Source organism: Triticum aestivum, chromosome 1B (genome assembly GCF_018294505.1).
Source record: "Triticum aestivum cultivar Chinese Spring chromosome 1B, IWGSC CS RefSeq v2.1, whole genome shotgun sequence".
Classification (NCBI taxonomy): domain Eukaryota; kingdom Viridiplantae; phylum Streptophyta; class Magnoliopsida; order Poales; family Poaceae; genus Triticum; species Triticum aestivum.
In genome coordinates this window covers 454,027,242-454,042,370 of record NC_057795.1, presented here as the reverse complement: position 1 = coordinate 454,042,370, position 15,129 = coordinate 454,027,242, and positions in this window count along the sequence as shown.

The following is a 15,129-nucleotide window of genomic DNA, read 5'->3' as shown; positions in this document are numbered from 1 at the left end:
TGGAGAGTGGTGTCTCCTAGATTGGTTAGGTGTCACTTGGGAGCCTCCGTCAAGATTGTGGAGTTGAACCAAGGAGTTTGTAAGGGCAAGGAGATCGCCTACTTCGTGAAGATCTACCCTAGTGAGGCAAGTCCTTCATGGGCGATGGCCATGATGGGATAGACACGGTTGCTTCTTCGTGGACCCTTCGTGGGTGGAGCCCTCCGTGGACTCGCGCAACCGTTAGCCTCCGTGGGTTGAAGTCTCCATCAACATGGATGTGCGATAGCACCACCTATCGGAACCATGCCAAAAATCTCCGTGTCTCCAATTGGGTTTGCACACTCCAATCCCATCCCTTTACGTTCTTACAAGTTGCATGTTTTACTTTCTGCTGCTCATATACTCTTTGCATGCTTGCTTGAATTGTAATGTGTATGCTTGAAATTGTGTTAAACTACCACCTCAACTTGAAAAACTTTAAAACCGCCAACTTTGTTTGTTGAGGGTCTAATCACCCCCCTCTAGACACCTCTTCTCGATCCTTTTAATTGGTATCAGAGCTTTGTTCTCCATTGCTTTGGTTTAATCACCATTGGAGGAAGATGGATGAGTCTACGTTGGGGAGTCTTAAATGTAGAGTGGCTATGCTTGATGGAGAGTTCTTTAGTGAGTGGAAAAATGAGATGCTTGGAATTTTTCATGAATATCACTTGAACAAGTACATTACTACTCCTTGTGAACCCCTTGTTGATCCCTTGCATCCTACCCATGATGAGTCTCTTGACATGATTCGCAATCATAGAACTATCAATCTTATCACTAGAGGCTTGCCTAGAAATTTGATTGGTCACTTGCCTACTCTTGATTGTGCTTATACTATATGGAGATTTCTTAAGGAATGATTTCTAGACTGTTCCTTAAAAAACTTAGATGAGATTCTTCACAAGTCTATTGCTTTGAATAAGATGAATCGCAATGATCCTAAGTTTGGAGATTGTTTATTTGAAGTTACAAATCTTATGTGTTCCAAAGGAGATGTTGGAATCATTAGCAATATCATTTCTGAAGCTATTAGAATTCATAGAGATGAACATTGTCAAAATCATATATCTGATGAATAACTCTCTCCAGGAAATGATCATTTGCAAGATGATGCTGAACATGGATATTATGATGAGAATGATGATAATGACCTTGATCTTGAAGAGTTTATGAGACACTTTGGTCTTGTGGCTAATCTTCACGGCTACATGGCTGGAGGAAAGGAATGGGTCCTTGATAGTGGATGTACCGATCACATGACCGGAGATAAAGATATGCTTCATGAGCTTGCTGAAAACGATAGCCCTCGAAAGTATGTCACTTTCGATGATAACTCAAAGGGTGAGGTGGTTGGCCTCGGTAAGGTGGCCATCTCACATGATAGCTCCATACAAAATGTTATGCTCGTTGAATCCCTTGGCTATAATCTTCTTTCTGTATCTAGACTAGCTGGCTTTGGTTTCAATGTCCTATTTACCAAAGTAGATTGCCAAGTGTTTCGAAGAGATAATCATAAAATGGTCTTTACCAGCATACGTAGAGGTGATCTATACACTGTTGACTTCACTAAAAAGGCTCAACATAGAACTTGCTTAATTTCTAAATCTTCCAAAGGCTAGTTGTGGCATAGATGGTTAGGTCATGTGGGCATGCGAAACCTTGGCAGGCTTATTAAAGGTTATCATATCCTTGTTGTTAAAGATGTCATATTTGACAAGGATAGACTTTGCAGCGCTTGCCTAGCAGGAAAACAGGTTGGAGGAAGCCACCCCGTGAAGAACATCATGACCACGAGAAGACCGCTCGAGCTACTTCACATGGATCTCCCAGGTCCCGATGCCTATAAGAGTCTCAGTGGTAACTTGTTTGGACTAGTCATCGTTGATGATTTTTCAAGATTTACGTGGGTGTTCTTTCTTGATGATAAAGCACAGGTTCAAAAGATCTTCAAAAACTTTGCTAGGAAGGCCCAAAACCAATCTGAAGTGAAGATCAAGAAGGTACGCAGCGACAACGAAATGGAGTTCAAGAACGCCAATGTGGACACCTTTCTTGATGAAGAAGGGATCTCACATGAGTTCTCGTCTACGTACACACCTCAACAAAATGGAGTTGTTGAGAGGAAGAATCGAACGCTCATCGAAATGGGGAGAACGATGCTTGATGAATACAAGACACCAAAACACTTTTGGGCAGAAGCGGTTGAGACAGCTTGTCATGCAATGAATCATCTATATCTTCACAAGCTACTCGGCAAGATGGCATACGAGCTCCACACTCGTAACAAACCCCAGGTTGGATACTTTCGGGTATTCGGCTCAAAGTGTTGCATTCTTGATAAGCATCATCATTCCAAATTTGCTCCTAAGTCTCATGAAGGTTTCCTACTCGGTTATGGCTGAAACTGTCACACTTACTGTGTCTACAACAATTTCACCCAGAAGGTTGAAGAGACGGTAGATGTGAAGTTTGATGAATCTAATGGCCCACAAGTAGAGCAATTGCCAATTGATATAGGTGACAAAGATCCTTCGGAAGCAATCCGAGACTTGTCTATCGGCACGATTCACCCAACAGAGGTGAAGGAGAGTACCTCGTCTATCCAAGTGGAAGCCTCAACCTCACGCCAAGGTGAACCACGAGCTGACTTGGAGGCATCCACAAGTGGGACACATCAAGATGATGATAATGAGGATGTACAACAAGATGAACCTCGAAGACCTCCTTCTCTACCTCCACGAGAGAACGATCATGCCAACAACAACGAATAAAGACAAGAAGAAGAACATGACAATGGAGAGGATGTTCAACCCCAACCCAAACAAAAGCTATCACGAGTTTAAGCAAGAGTCTCAAGAGATCATCCCATCGAACAAATCTTTGATGACATTCAAACCGGGAGAATTACTCACTCTAAAACTCGCTTGGCTAACTTTTGTGAACATTACTCATTCATTTCTAGCATTGAACCTATGAAGGTTGAAGAAGCATTGGAAGATCCGGATTGGATAAATGCCATGCACAGGGAGCTACACAACTTTGAGAGGAACCAAGTATGGACATTGGTTGAGAAGCCCGATGAAAAGCACAATGCCATTGGAACCAAATGGGTATTTCGGAACAAGCAAGATGAAGATGGGAAAGTTGTACGCCACAAGGCTCATCTCGTTGCTCAAGGCTACACTCAAGTCGAAGGTATGGACTATGGTGAGACTTATGCCCCCGTTGCTAGACTTGAGTCCATTCACATCTTACATGCCTATGCCAGTCATCATGACATTACCTTATATCAAATGGACATCAAAAGTGCTTTTTCTTAATGGTGAAATTGAGGAGGAAGTTTATGTTAAACAACCTCCCCGCTTTGTTAATCCTAAGAAACCCAATCATGTTTGCAAACTTCACAAAGCTCTTTATGGTCTTAAGCAAGCTCCTAGAGCTTGGTATAAATGCTTGACTAAGTTTCTTCTTGATAAAGGGTTTGAATTGGTAAAATTGATTCTACACTCTTTACCAAAAGGGTTAATAGAGAATTATTTGTGTGCCAAATTTATGTTGATTATATCATATTTGGATCAACTAACCCTCATTTTAGTGAGAAGTCTGGGAAGCTTATGTCGGAGAAGTTTGAGATGTCTATGATGAGTGAACTCAAGTTCTTTCTTGGTTTGCAAATTAAGCAAACTAAGGAGGGAACCTTTATCTCTCAAACGAAGTATACCAAGGACTTATTCAAGAATTTCAACATGCAAGAATGCAAAGGTATGAATACCCCCATGCCTACTAGTGGACATCTTGACTTGACAAAGGACGACGAACGGGTTGACCAAAAGGTTTACCGCTCTATGATTGGTTCATTGTTATATCTATGTGCATCCCGTCCCGATATCATGCTAAGTGTGTGAATGTGTGCACGATATCAAGCACCCCCAAAGAATGTCATCTTAAGACTGTGAAAAGGATAGTGAGATACTTAATACATACACCAATTTTTGGCATTTGGTATCCTAAGAGGTCTTATTTTGATCTTGTTGGCCACTCCGACTCGGACTATGCCAGTGACAAGGTTGATAGGAAGTCCACTTAGGGTACTTGTCAATTTCTTGGTAGATCTCTTGTGTCTTGGTCCTCCAAGAAACAAAACTCGGTATCCTTATCCACCGCCGAAGTGGAATACATTGCCGCTGGTTCATGTTGTGCTCAATTACTTTGGATGACCCATACTCTTAAAGATTATGGGATATATGTGAAGCATGTTCCATTTCTTTGCGACAATGAGAGTGCTATTAAGATTGCTCATAATCTTGTGCAACATTCTTGAACTAAGCATATTCAAGTTCGTCATCATTTCATTCGAGATCATGTTGCCAAGGGAGATATCAAACGTAAGCATGTTCGTATCGACAAGCAATTGGCGGATATATTCACTAAACCACTTGATGAGAAAGTGTTTTGCAGGTTGAGAGGTGAATTGAACATCATTGATGCCTCAAATTTGGAGTAGAAACTGCATGTGGATGCATGCAAGGCATGAGCCTTACTAGACTAATTCTTGACCATTCTCTTATGATGATAATCATATGTATTGGATACTCTTGTAGTATCGCATGCTATCTAACCCTTGTCGGTACTTGGAAAAGCGCAGCTCGATGAGATTGCAGCTCAATCACATTTTAAGCAATCTCTACATCTCCAAGTCTCTACAATGGTGGATGAATACAAGGAAGCACGAATCCATTCAATTAATATATCCTTTGAGAAATTCCATACATCAAATTTCAATTGGTATCAAATTTTATGATTGTCATTTGGATACACAAGTGCTCTTCCTTGCAAGACTAACCCATGTAGGAAGATGAACTTCAACTACAAGTGGTGCTCCCAACTCTTGATGATCTACATCAACTTGAGCACCCTACACAAGTTCATCTACATGACCAAGTTCATCACCACCACCCAAGGTATGTCATTCCATCTTAGAGAAGCTTAACCCCAAGACATGGGTCAAAGCAACTCAACAAGATGAGAATACATCAAAATGCTTAAACGAAAAATGGCAACCCCATTTTGGGCTTAAACGATGAGTATGACCTATGATCAAGTGTCTTCATTTAACTCCAAAGTCAATATACTCTAACATAGGTGACTTTGTTGCCGATCAATTCTAGATGAAGTTCTCTGTTGTTTCTTTGTGCCCTTGCATTTGTCTCATGCATGCTAGTTCCCCTTTCAAAAAAAACTTCATCTAGATTTCTATTCTTTTCTTTTCTCTTTTCTTTTCTGCATTTCCCTGCATCCAATTCATTGCAAATCATTCAGTTAATTCCTTGCATATCCTTGTGATATCTTATTTGCCTAGTGAGCTGAGGTGACAAGAAGTTACACTCTGGGTTGAACTTGGCCTCACCGTATTGATTACTTCGGCTGAACCGAATCAACTTGGTGCCACCGATTGCAACCACTCGGTGCTACCGATTTCAGTCCTGAGACAAAATCTGTGTCACTTGCATTCTGCATATTTGTCCCAGCTCCACTCTTTGTAACTTGTCCTCTACCAGCATTAATATATTACATGTGGCATTGTAATGTGACTCTAGGATCAAATCCACTTGACTCATGCTCCAGAAGTCCCTTCTTGGAAATTGATGTCAAAGGGGAAGAGAGAGCACATCTAAGCTTATCACATAAGAGAGAATGCACTCATAAGAGCTTCTCCTGATGCTCTTATTCTTAAGAGGAAAGTTGTCTCATGTCTTCAAGAGGGGAAAGACATGATAGTATATGTTATGACTTTATCTGCTCTGGTTATTTTCTTGTTTGCTCTGATTTTCTACCACCCTACCTACTCCCGTTATCCCATGCCAGATTCAGGGGGAGAAAGACATCTAAGGGAAGTAAATCTTTGGAATTCATTCCATATCTTTATTCTTGGGGACATGTCAATATCCAAATATAGTACCTAGTACTCACACTATACATGTCATCCCAGTATTGATACTCTTGTGCTCTTTAGTTCTTGCTCTGTCTAGTAGATGTTCCTATGTTATCTAACCTTGTTTACCCATGTACATCTTCTTCAAGCTAGCTCAATACCTAGTATATGCATCACACTCATGTGCATGAAGATCTCTTGTTGTGGTACATATTATTTGCAAGAGAGAGTCATGAACATGAAGGTACAATTCCAGTATCTATATCATTTGCTCTGATGCATATAGCCAAGATACATGTAACTCATTGCATGTTCTGGCATGTTTATGCATTCTCATACTCTTATGATCATTTATCACATGATTGCATACATGTAGGGGGAGCCAATGCATGTTGCATGTCTTTCCAAAGCTTTACTTGCTATTTCCTTATATCTTTATCTAAAAGCTTTGATGTATGTTGTCATCAATTACCAAAAAGGGGGAGATTGAAATCACAAGTGCTCCCTGGGTGATTTTGGTAATTCATGACAACATATCTCTTGTTGGACTAATACTTCTACCTAGTGCATCTCAGATAAGTTCAACATTGGAGTGGCATGGACATGGACAAGAGGATGTGGAACCCCTTCAAGATGCTAAGGACAAATATTGGCAAAAGCTCAAGACTCTACATTTTCTATTTTAGTGATCCAAGATCACATTGAGTCCATAGGAAAGCCAATACTATTAAAAGGGGATGAGGTGTTGCTTAATGGCTTGCTTGCTCAAAGTGCTTGGTGATATGCTCCAAAACCCTCAGCCACTTTCTCACATCCACATATGTCCTAATCCTAAATGTCAAACTCAGCCCCACCGATTTGATATATCCGACACCACCGAGTTTCATCTTATTCAGCCACTGCCAAACCCTAGTTACGGTCTCACCCATGGGATCTTGGTTTCACCGAGATGGGATTGCAATCTCTCTGTGATCTGGTGCAACACTTTCGGTCTAACTGAATTTGTGCAGTTGGTCTCACCGAGTTTGCTTGACCAATCCTCTGTTTACTTATTACCAAAATCGGTCCCACCAAGTTTGAGTAATCGGTCAAACCGAGTTGAGGTTTTACCCTACCCCCTGCACATCGGTTCCACCGGGATGACTATATCGGTCCCACCGAAAATCCTAAACTTAACATTTTGAACTAAATCGGTCTGACCGAGTTTGCTGATTCAGTTCCACCGAGTTTGGGAATCTGTGTGTAACAGTCAGATTTTGTCTGGAGGCTATATATACCCCTCCACCCACTCTTCGTTCATGGAGAGAGCCATCAGAACAAACCTACACTTCCACTACTCATTTTCTGAGAGAGAATCACCTACTCATGTGTTAAGGCCAAGATATTCCAATCCTACCATATGAATCTTGATCTCTAGCCTTCCCCAAGTTGCTTTCCACTCAAATCATCTTTCCACCATAGCCAAATCTGAGAGAGAGAGTTGAGTGTTGGGGATACTATCATTTGAAGCACAAGAGCAAGGAGTTCATCAACAACACACCATCTATTACCTTTTGGAGAGTGGTGTCTCCTAGATTGGTTAGGTGTCACTTGGGAGCCTCCGTCAAGTTTGTGGAGTTGAACCAAGGAGTTTGTAAGGGCAAGGAGATCGCTTACTTCGTGAAGATCTACCCTAGTGAGGCAAGTCCTTCATGGGCGATGGCCATGATGGGATAGACAAGGTTTCTTCTTCGTGGACCCTTCATGGGTGGAGCCCTCCGTGGACTCCCACAACCGTTAGTCTCCGTGGGTTGAAGTCTCCATGTCTCCAATTGCGTTTGCACACTCCAATATAGGGACCACGCCAAAAATCTCCGTGTCTCCAATTGCGTTTGCACACTCCAATCCCATCCCTTTACTTTCTTGCAAGTTGCATGTTTTACTTTCCGTTGCTCATATACTCTTTGCATGCTTGCTTGAATTGTAATGTGTATGCTTGAAATTGTGTTAAACTACCACCTCAACTTGAAAAACTTAAAAACTGCCAACTTTGTTTGTTGAGGGTCTAATCACCCCCCTCTAGACACCTCTTCTCTATCCTTTCACCGACCTTGGCGCTGTAGAAGACCGGGCACCCGGGAGTGATGGCCAGGGCACCCGAGGGTGATGGCCCGGGCACCCGAGGTGAGCCGCTTGCTCCCAGGCGGGGGTGGCCGGGCACCCGAGGCAGGCAAGGGCAGCGCCCAGGCAGTGGGGTTCGGGCACCCAGAGTGTATATGGGCTCCCCAACTTCGCTCTCCTCGCTCCCTTCTTCCTTCTCATCCTCCATAGGTGCTTGGGTCTCCCTCGTAGCTTCTTCATGGACTTCTTCTTGGTATCTATGAATGCATAATATCTCCATTTGAGGTAGAACCAATTCACATGTGAATCAAAATGAAACTTGAAGAGGAAAGAGTTAACCTCTATTTCGATGGCACATGCGCGTGCTCTTGTCATCGGTCCTCTTTGTGTTTGTGGTGGTGACGGAATGTCCATGGGGATGGTCGAGGGATGCTCCGCATCATCTCCCCCCCCCTTGGGTAAGATCCAATCTCAGATCATAAACCCCATCACCATGCATGGAAACGGTAGTCCTGGACGAACTTGTAATTGGATGGAGTGGAAGTCATGGTGAAATCCAAGTACTTCAAGGTGTCTTCGGAGTGGTGTACATGCAAAAAGAGCAAACACAAACGACACTCAGGAATACAATGGTTAGTGCATGATACGTCACCAACGTATCTATAATTTTTAAATGTTCCATGCTATTATATTATCTGTTTTGGGTGTTTAATGTGCTTTATTATACACTTTTATACTATTTTTGGGACTGATAACCCACAAGTATAGGGGATCGCAACAGTTTTCGAGGGTAGAGTATTCAACCCAAATTTATTGATTCGACACAAGGGGAGCCAAAGAATATTCTCAAGTATTAGCAGTTGAGTTTTCAATTCAACCACACCTGGATAACTTAGTATCTGCAGCAAAGTATTTAGTAGCAAAGTAGTATGATAATAATGGTAATAGTGGTAAAGGTAATGATAGCAGTTTTGTAGTAATTGTAACAGTAGCAATGGTAAAGTAAATAAGCAAAGCACAATATGTGAAAACCTCGTAGGCATTGGATCAGTGATGGATAATTATGCCAGATGCGATTCCTCATGTAATAGTTATAACATAGGGTGACACAGAACTAGCTCCAGTTCATCAATGTCATGTAGGCATGTATTCCGAATATAGTCATACGTGCTTATGGAAAAGATCTTACATGAAATCTTTTGTCCTACCCACTGTTCAAGATATCTTTCGATATTCCGATAAATCGGACGATTTAGCGCTTACTGTTGTCTAACCGATAAGATAAATCGGCCAATAATTCATCCGATATGGCGACAAATCGGCCGATATGCTGATAAACTGGCCGATTTACCCCTTATCATGGGTCAACCGATAAGTTCCCGATAAGCGATATCCCCAACATTGGTCCTACCCTCCCGTGGCAGCGGGGTCCTAATGGAAACTAAGGGATATTAAGGCCTCCTTTTAATAGAGTACCGGACCAAAGCGTTAACACATAGTGAATACATGAACTCCTCAAACTACGGTCATCACCGAGAATTATCCCGATTATAGTCACTTCGGGGTTGTCGGATCATAACACATAATAGGTGACTATAGACTTGCAAGATATGATCAAGAACTCACATATATTCATGAAAACATAATAGGTTCAGATCTGAAATCATGGCACTCAGGCCCTAGTGACAAGCATTAAGCATAGCAAAGTCATAGCAACATCAATCTGAGAACATAGTGGATACTAGGGATCAAACCCTAACAAAACTAACTTGATTACATGGTAAATATCATCCAACCCATCACCGTCCAGCAAGCCTACGATGGAATTACTCACGCACGGCGGTGAGCATCATGAAATTGGTGATGGAGGATGGTTGATGATGACGACGGCGACGAATCCCCCTCTCCAGAGCCCCGAATGGACTCCAGATCAGCCCTCCCGAGAGAGATTAGGGCTTGGCGGCGGCTCTGTATCGTAAAACGTGATGAAACTTTCTCTATGATTTTTCTCTCCAAGAAACCAAATATAGAGTTGGAGTTGAGGTCGGTGGAGGTCCAGGGGGCCCACGAGGCAGGGGACCGCGCCCCACCCTCGTGGAAAGGGCGTGGCCCCCCTGGGCCTGATTCTTTCACCAGTATTTTTTATATTTTCCAAAAGTTATCTCCGTAGATTTTAAGGTCATTCCGAGAACTTCTGTTTTCTGCACAAAAATAACACCATGGCAGCTCTGCTGAAAACATCGTCAGTCCGGGTTAGTTTCATTCAAATCATGCAAGTTAGAGTCCAAAACAAGGGCAAAAGTGTTTGGAAAAGTAGATACGTTGGAGACGTATCAACTCCCCAAGCTTAAACCTTTGCTTGTCCTCAAGAAATTCAGTTGACAAACTGAAAGTGATAAAGAAAAACTTTTACAAACTCTGTTTGCTCTTGTTGTTGTAAATATGTAAAGCCAGCATTCAAGTTTTCGGCAAAGATTATGAACTAACCATATTCATAATAACACTTTGGTCTCATGTTTACTCATATCAATGGCATAATCAACTAGCGAGTAATAATAATAAAACTTGGATGACAACACTTTCTCAAAACAATCATAATATGATATAACAAGATGGTATCTTACTAGCCCTTTCTAAGACCGCGAAACATAAATGCAGAGCACCTTTAAAGATCAAGTACCGACTAAACATTGTAATTCACGGTGAAAGAGATCCAGTCAAGTCATACTCAATATAGACTAATAGTAATGCATGCAAATGACAGAGGTGCTCTTCAGCGGGTGCTTTTTAATAAGAAGGTGATGACTCAACATAAAAGTAAATAGATAGGCCCTTCGCAGAGGGAAGCAGGGATTTGTAGAGGTGCCAGAGCTCGATTTTGAAATAGAGATGAATAACATTTTGAGCGATATACTTTCACTGTCAACGCAACAACTTCAAGATCTCGATATCTTCCATGCTACATACATTGTAGGCGGTTCCCAAACAGAATGGTAAAGTTTATACTCCCCCACCACCAACAAGCATCAATCCATGGCTTGCTCGAAACAACGAGTGCCTCCAACTAGCAACAGCCCTGGGGGAGTTTTGTTTAATTATTTTGATTTGCTTTGATCTTTTTGATCATGGGACTGGGCATCCCGGTTACCAGCCATTTTCTCGTGAATGAGGAGCGGAGTCCACTCCTCTTGAGAATAACCCACGTAGCATGGAAGATATAGACAACCCTAGTTGAAACATGAGCTGCTCAAGCATGCAAAACAGAATTTCATTTGAAGGTTTGGTGTTTTGCACATACAAATTTACTTGGAACGGCAGGTAAATACCGCATATAGGAAGGTATGGTGGACTCATATGGAATAACTTTGGGGTTTATGGAGTTTGGATGCACAAGTAGTATTCCCGCTTAGTACAGGTGAAGGCTAGCAAAAGACTGGGAAGCGACCAACTGAGAGAGCGACAACAGTCATGAACATGCATTAAAATTAATCAACACTGAGTGCAAGCATGAGTAGGATATAATCCACCATGAACATAAATATCGTGAAGGCTATGTTGATTTGTTTTCAACTTACATGCGTGAACATGTGCCAAATCAAGTCACTTGAATCATTCAAAGGAGGATACCACCCTATCATACCACATCACAACCATTTTAATAGCATGTTGGCACGCAGGTAAACCATTATAAGCTCCTAGCTAATTAAGCATGGCATAAGCAATATAATATCTAATTGTCATTGCAAACATGTTTATTCATAATAAGCTGAATCAGGAACGATGAACTCATCATATTTACAAAAACAAAAGAGGTCGAGTTCATACCAGCTTCTCTCATCTCAATCAGTCCATCATATATCGTCATTATTGCCTTTCACTTGCACGACCGAACGGTGTGTATAATAATAATAGTGCACGTGCATTGGACTAAGCTGGAATCCGCAAGCATTCAATTAAAGGAGAAGACAAAGTAATATGGGCTCCAAGTTAAATCAACAATCATGCATATGAGATCCACTAAACATTTACATTATGGTCTTATCCTCTCGGCCCCCAAAGGAAAGCAAAGAAATAAAACTATTTACACGGGAAAGCTCCCAACAAGTAAAAGAAGAACGAGAAATCTTTTTGGGTTTTTCATTTTAATTACCACTACAAGCATGGAAATTAAACTAAATATTTTTTTTGGTTTTTCTTAAGGTTTATCAAAACCCACAAGAAGAAAGCTAGAAAAAGGAATAAACTAGCATGGATAATACAATGAAAGAGTATGAGCACCGACAACTAGAATAAGTGTGTGAACATGAATGTAATGTCGGTGAGAAATACGTACTCCCCCAAGCTTAGGCTTTTGGCCTAAGTTGGTCTTTGGCCATGGATAGCGGCTACTCTCCCCGGTGTACTAAGGAGTGTCATCAGGATACCACTGGCTAGCGATCTCCTCCAGATCCCACTGATAAGATGATGGACGATAAGGGTCCAGTGGTGGTTCCGACTCAGGCTCTGGAGCGGTTGTCTGGCCTCGATGCACGTACACAACCTTTAGCAAGACAAGGTAATGGCCTGCAGTTAAATCAAACAAACAAGGCGCAGGCAGGGTAATAATCTCATTGTGTTTCTTATTAAATCTCAGGTTATACAGAAGCATCTTATCATCATTGTCAACAATAAACTCATGCACTACCATGCTCCTGTAATCTAAAAAGGTAAGAGGGACCAGTGTCTCCTCTTTCTCATCATGCCTAATATGTACCTCGAAATGTTTAGCGAGGCGTGCAGCGAAGATACCTCCAAAGAGGGGGCTCTTGGTACGGTTCAAGCTTAATTGTTTAGCAATAACGACATCCATACTAAAAGTGTTATCACAAAATAAGGCATGGAACAAAATAATAATATCAGGAACACTGAGGTTTCCACAGTTTCCGCGACCAATTAACCATCGACTAGCAAATATGGCAAAGTAGCGTAACACAGGAAAATGTATGCTAGTTATTCTTGCATCAGAAACCTTCCTCGATTCCCCTGCAGTAATAGTGTCAATAAAACCATCCACATCTCTACGATGTGGTTCATCTAGGCTGCCATCAAAGGGTATTCTACAAACCGCGCAAAAATTTCGTAATGACATTTCCTTAGCTTCATCATATAAATGAAAAGAGACTGAAGGAGGTGAATTCTTAGGATAATAGTAAAAGTTTTGCACGAAAGTATTGGTGAGTAAGAGATACTGTTCGATCCGGTCGTGGAGGAAGTCGGTGAGGCCCGCATTTTTAGCCAAAGAATAAAAGTCTTCATAAATCCTGGCTGCTCTCAAGAAATTATCACAAGGCCACTCACACGGCCTTACTTCCGCTACCGAGGAAGATTATACTTGGCCTTTTCTTTCTCCATAGCTTGTTTATCCTTGGAGCCTTGGCTAGAAGATCCCCTCAAGAACAACCTCTTCATCTTTTCTAAAAATTTCTGAAATTTTTAGTAACTTCAAAATAAAAGTGCATCATACTCAATAAAACTGATAGCAACTACTCCCTTAAGTGCCTAGAGCCTATATCATGCATTAGAATTACTTGGGACCTCAAATATTTGACATGCAAGCTCAAGAACAGGGTCACCTATGCAGCAAAAATTTGCAATGAATAAAGCACTAGAACAAAAACTAATTGGACCATTGGAGGAGTCACATACCAAGGAACAATCTCCCAAAGCAGTTTTGTGAATGGAGCTTTGAGCAAGGAGATCAAAAATTGCAGCAAAATGAGCTAGAACTCGTGCTTGAGCTGGATGGGGATTTTTTGGGGAGGAAGATGGAGTGTGTGGGTGCAGGAATAAGTGGAGGGGGGCACCGTGGGCCCACAAGGTAGGGGGGCACGCCTAGTCAGAGTGGGTGCGCCCTGGACCCTCGTGGCCAGGTGCTTGCCCCCCTGCTATGTTCTCAGTGCCTAAAATCCTCAAATATTCCATAAAAAAATCATACTAAATTGGCAGGGCAATTGGAGAACTTTTACTTTCGGGATATTTTTTATTGCATGGATAATTCAGAAAACAGATAGAAAATACTATTTTTGCTTTATTTATTCTAAATAACAGAAAGTAAAAAGAGGGCACAGAAGGTTGTGTCTTCTAGTTTCATCCATCTCATGATCATCAAAAGGAGTCCACTAACAAGGTTGATCAAGTCTTGTTAGCAAACTCGTTCCGAAAAACATGGAACCGGAGAAATTTCGAATAACACTAGGTTACCTCAACGGGGATATGAACATACCCAATAATAAGAATATCATATTTTTTCTTGACAGTAGGAAGAGGAAATTCAAAACCTCCAATAATGATAGTTGGATTGTTTCCAATGGAATTGATGCTATGAACTTGAGGTTGTTTCCTCGGAAAGTGTACCATATGCTCATTACCATTAACATGAAAAGTGACATTGCCTTTGTTGCAATCAGTAACAGCCCCTGCAGTATTCAAAAAGGGTCTACCAAGGATAATCGACATACTATCGTCCTCGGGAATATCAAGAATGACAAAGTCCGTTAAGATAGTGCCATTTGCAACCACAACAGGCACATCCTCACAAATACCGACAGGTATAGCAGTTGATTTATCAGCCATTTGCAAAGATATTTCAGTAGGTGTCAACTTATTCAATTCAAGTCTACGATATAAAGAGAGAGGCATAACACTAACACCGGCTCCAAGATCACATAAAGCAGCTTCAACATAGTTTCTTTTAATGGAGCATGGTATAGTTGGTACCCCTCAATCTCCAAGTTTCTTTGGTATTCCACCCTTAAAAGTATAATTAGCAAGCATGGTGGAAATTTCAGCTTCCGGTATCTTTCTTTTATTTGTAATAATGTCCTTCATGTATTTAGCATAACGATTCACTTTAAGCATATCAGTTAAGCGCATACGTAAGAAGATAGGTCTAATCATTTCAGCAAAGCGCTAAAAAAATCCTCATCATCCTTTTTCTTGGATGGTTTAGGAGGAAAAGGCATGGGTTTCTGAACCCATGGTTCTCTTTCTTTACCGTGCTTCCTATCAACAAAGTCTCTCTTATCATAAAGTTG